We start from the raw sequence: 9,288 nt of genomic DNA, 5'->3' as shown, positions 1-9,288 counted from the left end.
CCTTCTTCTTTTATTCCAGAGGTATTTACAGTGTCCCATGCCAGTGAGATGCAGAGCACTCTCATTTCATGCAGGGAAATTTCCAAGCACTTTTAAAGTTGCAAAGTGGAATATATCTTACAATATTACTTTTATGCTTAAATCTAAACACACCATTCAGATCTCACTGGAGAGCTGAGCTCCCAGACACTGAGGTCTACCACAGAGAGTACATTTATAAAACATAAAACCCACTATCTTTTCTGCTGCAAAATATTTATTTTTGCTTTTCCTAAGCTTTGTTTTTCTCCGACATTTTTCAGATATTGGTGCCAATGTCATTTTACAATTATTTGGCTCAGAGTACGATATATTAAACTCTTCCTCTCCACACAAAACAAACAAATGAAAAGAGAAACAAAAAATCCTTTATCTGTTGTGTTTTTGGGTTTTTTTTAAGTCATAAGTAAATAGTTACCCATTGTTGTGATAACCACAAATCACTCATGAATGTTACCAACAACATTCTGGGAAAAATGAAGGACAATATAGATGCCACTAAGTAGTCTTAGTCCAAATACCTTAATATGTTTTCATAGCAATAGGCACTGATTTTATTTATAGAACTACATTTTAAAGGACAAAATGCCTGTTTGCACTTACAGTGAATTATGGCATGGTACTAAGATGTATGGTTTTCGTTATTTTTTCTCTGGATTTCACATAAAATTCTGCAAGCTGCAGCTGAAAAAAATGTTTGACAGGATCCAGACCTGCAATGTTGCCAGAGCACTTTGCTGCAGCACTTAAGAAAGAATAACACAATAATTCTTCAAAACACCCAGGTTGCATTGCTTGTCGATTCTTTATTTAATTGCTCCTGCTTTTTTCCATTGCACTTTCAACTCCACACATTCCATCCAGCAAAGACTCATCTTAAAAAGAGATTTAAATCAACATGAGACAAGCAACATATTTTCAGTCAAGGTGGTGGAACACAAGTACAGTCCCAGGGAAGTTTACATAGGTAGGGAAATTATTTCGTTCTTAATGACAAGAAGGGAGCAAAGCACTTGGCTCTTTCCCGTGGAAACTGGGTTTTTCAGTATTATGATCTGAACAAGCTGCTGCCCCACAGTGGTGTAGCACATCACGCTGATGTTGGCTGTGATCCTGAAGAAAGTTGCCAACAAAAGCCTTAGTGGGTATGCAGTTATTCCAGAAAAAGACTCTCCTATCAGCAGAGCTTAGTCCACTCTCAACTGGCTTGAGCAACATCAGTGTAAGTGCTCCCCTGCTTAGTTGATGCAGAGATGGTGGGTGGGCACTGGGGGATGCACATGGCCCAGCTGGTCCCCAGTGCCTGTTTTGTGTAAAGAGATTGGCAGCGAGAGAAGAAGGCTTCAGAAGGACCCACTCATCAGGCTGCTTCCGTGGGTCCTCGGTCACTTAACACACACACCATATTACTGATCGTGTTCATGTCACCCCACAAAGGTGGCATCTCCACACCAGACAGATAGGGCCATGACTGCAGGTTCATGTTGCCAGGTCTGGAAGGTAACCTACATGCAGCCCTCAAGGCTCGATGTGGATGAGATGCAAGGGGAGAACCTGGGCAGGGTTTGGGAAGTATGTGGTGCTCGGCAAGCAGCAAGGGAGGAGGGAGGCACAGCTGGGGAGAGGACCAAAGCACAAGCAAAGCAGGTACACCTTGGGGAATGAAAACAGGAAAACAAGGTGGAGGGAGGTAATGTGACAGCCAGTGACACAACTGGTAGGCAGACATGAGCCACCTCTCCCCAGTAAGCATTTCTATGTGTACGTTTATGGTTTTCTTTTTCTTTTTGATGTATATGTTTGCTTGGTTTTATTTCTCCCCTGAAGTTCAAGTGTGTGTGTGAATTCAAAGGCAATTCCTTTTCTCCCAAACTCAAAAATACTCTACGGGATTTGGGATTTATAATTCCAACTTGCAAGACACAGAGAAAGTTCTTTTCCCAAAATGATGCCTCATTTCAACAAACCAAGTACGAAATAAGCATAAGGAAATTAGTTTTTCAGTTGGTAATGACTCAGTTTAAATGAGGTTTCTGGCTTTTTTTTGAATGTATTTTATTACTAATAGACTATTTCTGAATATGACATTTGACTGAATGATTTATTTCAAACAGGAGGACAGCATCCTGTGGCTGATGAAAACATTTCATCAGTGTGTACAGATCACATTTCATCATAAGTGTACCGATCAGAAAGAAAAATATTTACCTTTTATAAGGCATGATGGCAAGGAAGAGATCCTGGACACATTTTCAGATGCTGCTTGGAAACTTGGCAATGTGGCCAAGGGACTTGTCCTTGCAGTCTTTACACCCCTCATACAAAACGCCACTGGCCCTTCGATAAGCCCTTACTGGGGAAGCTCTGCAGAAACAGACCCATTTGTCCTCAAGGAGAAAAATACTAAAGCACAGACTTAGGTTTTAGAAAATTATTTTCAGCATCTCAAGGATTAGCAGGAGACCTGAGTCTGCTTCCAGCTGCCCCGCATCTTGTCAGTAAACCTGGCTATATTATGTCAGTACTTTAGGTATCACTTTGTTCCTCTTTAAACAGGAAAGGGAAATACGCTTTAGATATAAGGATGCAATAATTACATGAGAGGTAAATATGGCTATTATTTTTTATCACAAGTGTAGGACATAGTCATTGCACTGGTGTTAAGAGCTTCAGAGCTTCAAACACTGGCTCAATCGTTCTTCTATTTTCTTCTGTTTTCTTTCTTGCATGTTCCAGATCATGGAAATAAACTTTCCCTTACCAGAAAAAACTGGACAGAAATAGTATAAAGAAGTAAACATTTTAAATTTAATTAAAGAAAATAATTTAAACCTGTGGTGTGGGAGAGGGAATAGATAATCAGTTTTAGAATGGGATGTCATTCTGTGTTACAGAATTGGAGGAGAATGAGACATGGTTTGTCTGCTGAAAAAACTTTTGCTGCACCCTGGAAAAACATCTGTGGTGATAAAAATATATAAAAGAACTTTTTATAATAAGAATTAGAAAAAACACAGACAGGAAGAAACAAATTAATATAGTAGAGAGGCTGAATTTACTTTAGCCCAGCAAGAGGCAAGAAGAGGACACTAAATAGCAACTCAATGAGCTACTTCAGTGCAGACAGCATGTTGTCCATATATGAGGATATACTGCTAGTCCAATCCTCCTTGTGTGTAACTCATGCTTTAGAGTCATAGAGGGTATATCAGGGCTACTGGACCATGAGTGTGAGCTACAGGTATGATACATCACTATGCATGGTAATTATAATCAACATTTCAAGTATATGTGTTTGCATAGACGCATGCTTAGCTGATGGGGTTTATATGCATGGTTTTTTCAGAGCAGCATGGGTTTGCACAGCCCTGCATAGGACTGGGACTTCTTTGTACTTCACTCTGTGTAAGTTCACAGGAAGACATGGTCTTTGTCCCAAAGCATTTTAATGTCTACCTAGAAACAATGGCATAAAACAAAAGGAGGGAAGCAGAGAGGGAAAGGGACAATGAGGTCTCAGAGTTACGTGAGTCAACTCCATGTACAATAGAATTGACCTGAATCATCTGAAAGGCTGCTCGAGTAAATAGCTTTGCTGTCCTGGTACATGTCCGGGCAGCTGGTGCTTTTACATGGCTTTGATGGTGTGTCTATTCAGTTTTTGTTCTGATGTGGAGGATGTTGTTCGCATTGTAGGAGAAGCAGGCCTGGTTTTGAGGAGGGAAGCAGGACTTCCAGGTTTCCATGCCATTGCAATGAGTTGCAAAATAAAATAAAACCTAGGACATACAATGTTTTTACAGCATGTCTGAGGAATACAACAGGAACTGATACTGATTTTATTATCTGTCCTTCTGGACTTTTCTACTTCTACGGCCCCAGCAGGGGCAGAGGCTGTGGAGAGGATCCTCCTGTGACCTAGTTTATGTTCCCTGAAAAAATCAATAAAATCTAATTGCAGACGACCGTCAAGTCAGCATAACTTTCACATGAGTCTTCAGGAGAAACAGTTGTGAAGATGCACAAGCATGCTAGAAGCAAACATCTGTCCAGAGATGGAGGAATGACTGTTGTGCAAACTTGCTGAACTGTGATAAATCAAACTGCAGCAATAGCCATCTCTTGCTCAAAGATTCTTCATTAAAATGATAAGGCTTTAGGATACAGAGAAAGTGTACACTCTGCACCAAAATCAAGTCCTCCCCTCTACATAGCTATACAAATCATAGCTACCAGAAGTCAAACTGCAGACATCCTTCTTCCTATTAAGCCACTGGATGCCTGGAGGTTTACCTTGGAAACATTCTGAAAGCACTTCATTAAATCAGGACATTTATTTAAAAATCAGTGACTTCATTTTGAAAGCATTGCAGAAAGCCAACCGTATCCTGGGCTGCATCAAAAGAAGCTTTACCAGCAGATCAAAGGAGGTGATCCTGCCATTCTGCTCTCGTGAGACCTCACTTGGAGCACTGTGTACAGTTCTGGTGATTCCTCAACGTAAAAAGGACATGGAGCTGTTGGAGCAAGTCCAGAGGAGGGCCATGAGGATGATAAGAGGGCTGGAGCACCTCCCGTATGAAGACAGGCTGAGAAGTTGGGGCTGTTCAGCCTGGAGAAGAGAAGGCTGCGTGGAGACCTCATAGCAGCCTTCCAGTATCTGAAGGGGGCCTACAAGGATGCTGGAGAGGGACTTTTCATCATAGACTGTAATGACAGGACAAGGGATAATAAACTTAAACAAGAGAAGTTCAGGTTAGATATAAGGAAGAAGTTCTTCCCCATGAGGGTGGCGATGTGCTGGAATGGGTTGCCCAAAGAAGTTGTGGCTGCCCCATCCCTGGCAGTGTTCAAAGGCCAGGTTGGACAGAGCCTTGGGCAACATGGTCCAGTGGAAGGTGTCCCTACCCACGGCAGGGGGTTGGAACTGGATGATCTTAAAGTCTTTTCCAACCCAAACCATTCTATGATTCTATGATTAAATGATCCATTATGTAGGCCATTAGTCTGTACCTGCAACAGCTGGCTGGAGCCCTTGCTTTGGCATGAGTACCAGTGGGGTGCTGGGTAGGACACTTGGGCTCCTCTTTCTTCAGTTTGCCATCTGTAAGCTGTAGTTCCTTTCTGCCTATGAGCGCACCAATGGGGAACAGCTGCGGGTGCTCATGAAACGGTGGAGGAAGCACCACACCACAAGGTGATGAAAATGTTTTGTAATACACAGGGGGCCCCACTGTTGTTTTCAAAAGAAAAATATTCCTACCTGCTCAGCACGGGTGTAAATTGCTGTGTAATTTGCATCTGAGTTTTTTAGAGCTGTCTGTAAATTGCATTTGAGTTTTTTAGAGCACAAGAGCTACAGGTAACTCATTTTCCATTTCTCCGTATGTGAGCCCTGCCAGATGAACTCCAAGCGCTTCTGTCTCCTTTCTTATTAAGGGTGCTATTTATATCCTCTCTGGCTGCGTTCCACCTGAAGGTCAGATTGTTTACATGGATTGAGGATATATTGTGTTTTTCTAAATAAAGAGCACATTTTTTGATTCATAAAAAAGCCTCTTTTCCCTGCACAACATAATGGACAGACCTTACTTCTCACCCACAACAGAGACCTGGCTGCAAATCCAGGGCATTCCAGAGAGCAGAGAAGGCTGAAACATTGGGAGAATACAGGAAGAGTATTCACATACATGCAGGAAAGTAAAGAACATCCATGTAATGAACACAAATAAATAGAGATTAGTGCAAGGGTATTTATCTCTACTGAACATTTAACCCAGGTTTATGTTTGCATTTCTTGCAGCAACTCCTGCTCTGATAATAAACAGCATACGAAGTCCCACACAAATTCATACTCCTCAGACAGAAATAGTGTTCCCATTATTTATTTTCCAGACATATAAATTTTCCTATTTCCTTTATTGGAAGCAGGATTTAGTAAAAAGTTTTGGGGATCTACAGTCCCAAATAGAAAACAAAAATGGCAGAAGCCGTTAAAAGTGAAATGTCTGTTTTTGCAGACATGTATGTATTGCATCTATTGTTTTTCCAGCAAATTCTCCATGTGATACAGAAGTACTTTGTGTTCTGGTGGAACAAAACTGTTGCTGTGTATGACACAGTGTGATTCTCTTTTTTCTGATTTGTAGTTCTTCAGCATCTCCTCATCTTCATGTCACATGGGGGATAAAAAAATATCACAAAGATAAGAACTGTTCTCTCCATTCCAACATTTAAAGACATAAGCAAAGAAATTGAGCCATTTTATAACTTTGGTGATGCAGTAGTTTGCGGGATAGAAGCACATGGATCAGGCAGGAACTCTTACACATGGAACCAGGTAGTTCACATTGATTGGCCACGATACCTATTTTTGGCATTTTATTTTGATCCTAGGAAAATAAGTGTCATCAGAAAGAACTCTTACTCAGTGTGCAGTAAGAGAGGCCGGTGCATGGCCAGTGAGCTGATTATAGGCTCAGACTTAATTGGAGAATTAAGGTCGTTGGCTTCTCCCCGTTAATTCCAGTCACTGCCAGGTCAGTTGCAGCTGTACAGCCTGCCCCTGAAATGCAGCCTGTCAACAGTCTTTAAGTCTGGTCTTTTCTTTCCATTACTGAGACTACCGCAAAGTTAAGAGCTAAGGAAAAGAAAGAAAAATAAATAAAATAAAAATAAAATTTTTAAAATGAAGTCACTGGAAAGGGCTGTTGAGTGAGTACCCACCACCCTGCAAAGGCACCCAGGGGGCCTCGTCTGCACAGATGAGCTCTGCCCAGACATACGGCAAGGGGGAACTGTTGAATTTACCAATGTGCTGTGAGCACCTGGGAGGCTTGCATGGCTCACACTGGAGAATGAGCACTGTGAGGCCAGGGGTTAAGGCTGGATGGCGTTTCTTCAAGAATCACTGTAGCTAACAGAAAACCAAAGGTTTCAAAGTTATCCTGTCTCCAACTAAAAGATGTGAGAAGCTGCACGTGGACCATCACTTCATGAAGTGAGACATTAGACTGTTGTCTGCCCAACAGTTCTGTTCACAGCTGAGTCTTCCAGGGCTATTCTGCAGCACAGCACAAGTGTCTCTGCCACCTGCACTGGTAGGCACTTCCCAGAACACTCCCCTGCCTTCTTGTTATGATAGATGTGGTCATTGGGAAGAGCTGCCAGATCCTAAGGAGGTCCTGAGAAAAAGACTGGCAGATTGGACGGCTGTTAGGCAGCTACAGGTCATTATGAAGAGCAGATTGAGCTAGAAGGATCTTCCGTCTGACCTAGTATGACTGTTCTTACTTCCTCCTTACATTATGCTCTTCACTGAGGTGAGCGGCAGCACTGCTCTGCCTTACCAAGTGTTGAGATAAGGACTACCAAGGGTTGAGATCAGCTACCGTGTGCTTCCTATGTGTCCCTAGTGACTCAGTGTTTGCCCCTATTGAGTCAGCTGGGACAGATCCCACTGTCTACTTTTGTGTGTCCACCCTGGGGATCAATGGAAAACAGACCCCACACTAGATCATCTAGTTACCTGAGACAGAACCAAGCTAGCGATAGACTTGAGCACCATAAGAACCTGGGAAAAAGGTTATTTTGGACACAGGTATAGCCTGTGCTGCCTTGGTAACTATTTAATTCTGTGCCCAGGGCATTTGTGCCATCATTTTATTGCTGTTGAGCTGGATGTGCTGGTGGAAAGTGGCTGGCAGTGCCAGGTTGCCTGCACTCAAGCTGGCCAGAGGGAGCCAGACATTGTGGCTGGCCATGGTAGTAGCCGAATTTCAGCAGCTTGAGGAGGCATTTCAAAGTAGGGAGATGAGAGAATTAGGGGAGGGAAACAGATGCTTTTACTGTTCACCATCCTTTGTTGTGTGCTCTGTACTTACTGTTGGTCAGTATCAATATTGCCAGCCCCATGCTGTCAGTCTCAGCTGGGAGCCAAGTCCCAAGAAATCATAGCATCAGTTTCAAAATCTGAAAGGGTTTGGTTTGGTGGTTTTTAACAACACCTTTTGAACTGTGCACGTGGCTGCTGTGTCTCTGGGCGCACACCTGCAGTGTAGTGCATTGCCTGCAGTGAGGTTTATTGTGTGGGAAATAAAGCTTTCCCCAAACAAACTTTCTATTCTTTTAAACATCAGCTGAGGTTCCTAACTAATGCTGTGCAGACAGGTCCTAGGCTGCTAGCAAAGCAATCGGTAATGTAAGGTTTGTGGTATGGCTTTAGGAGGTGATAACGTTTCCTGTTCTGTAGGTCAGCTGTATGGCTGTACAAGATTACAAACACTTATATGTATAAGCAAGGTGGGGGTGAGGGAGTGCAAGGGGTGACTTCTTTACAACACAGTGTTTCACCAGAACAGCATCCTGGATCTTTCATTAAACGCCATCCTAGATCTTTAATGTGGGACTGGACACTGGTGGATTCCCAGGTGCAAAGACCAGCATATACTGAAGAGCAGACTTGGGCTCTCCTTGTGTGCTGCTCTTTTCTTATGCTTACAAAGCCTGAGCATGTTCAAAGCTAAAAACTAGCCATGTAAATTTCCTAAATGCCTTTAGAAAACCAAGAACTCAACCACTGCCAAGAGCAACACAAGTTCCTGAAACTGGCCGGCATTGCTTGTATTTCCTTTGAAGACAGAAAAAAAGAGAAGAAAAAAAAAAGAAAAGCCAAATGCCTGAAATATGTAAGACGGAGCTATGCAGGAGTTAAAGGGAAGCTGCATAGGAAGCAAAGCAAAGCCCAAAATAAAGAGCAGTAATGGAAAACTAAAAATAACAAACAGGAAAGTGTGACACAGCTGCAAGAGCTCTGGTGCATTCTCCTCCAGCATTGTACCTTTTTTTTTCAGGAACATACTAATATTGTGTTTGGATTTCAATGGCATTCCAATCCATTATTTGTTCTTCAAAAATAGATGTTTCTTTTGTGAGGAAGAAAGATATTTTCAAGTAATGCTCATATGATTTCACTTGTCTCAGTTTATCAAATAGCAATTTTTTAGGATCAGCATTTGCAGAGCAGAAAGGTTGCATCAATTATGTAATTTCGAGAACTTAATCTGTGTCTTGTTAGAATGGTGAACATCAGCTCATGCATTATAAACTGTTGCCCTTAATTCCAGTTGAATATTTACTTGACAGCTTCCAAAAGTAGGAAGAGATAGCATACGAATCTGAGTTGCAGCTCCTTTGGCAGCACCGTGGATGGGAGGGGACCAGGAAGGATCAGGAGCATCACCTACTAAT

Source organism: Nestor notabilis, unplaced genomic scaffold (assembly GCF_000696875.1).
Source record: "Nestor notabilis isolate BGI_N333 unplaced genomic scaffold, ASM69687v1 scaffold8667, whole genome shotgun sequence".
NCBI classification, from domain to species: Eukaryota; Metazoa; Chordata; class Aves; order Psittaciformes; family Psittacidae; genus Nestor; species Nestor notabilis.
The sequence above is the reverse complement of the archived record's forward strand: the minus strand, read 5'-3'. Positions refer to the sequence as shown.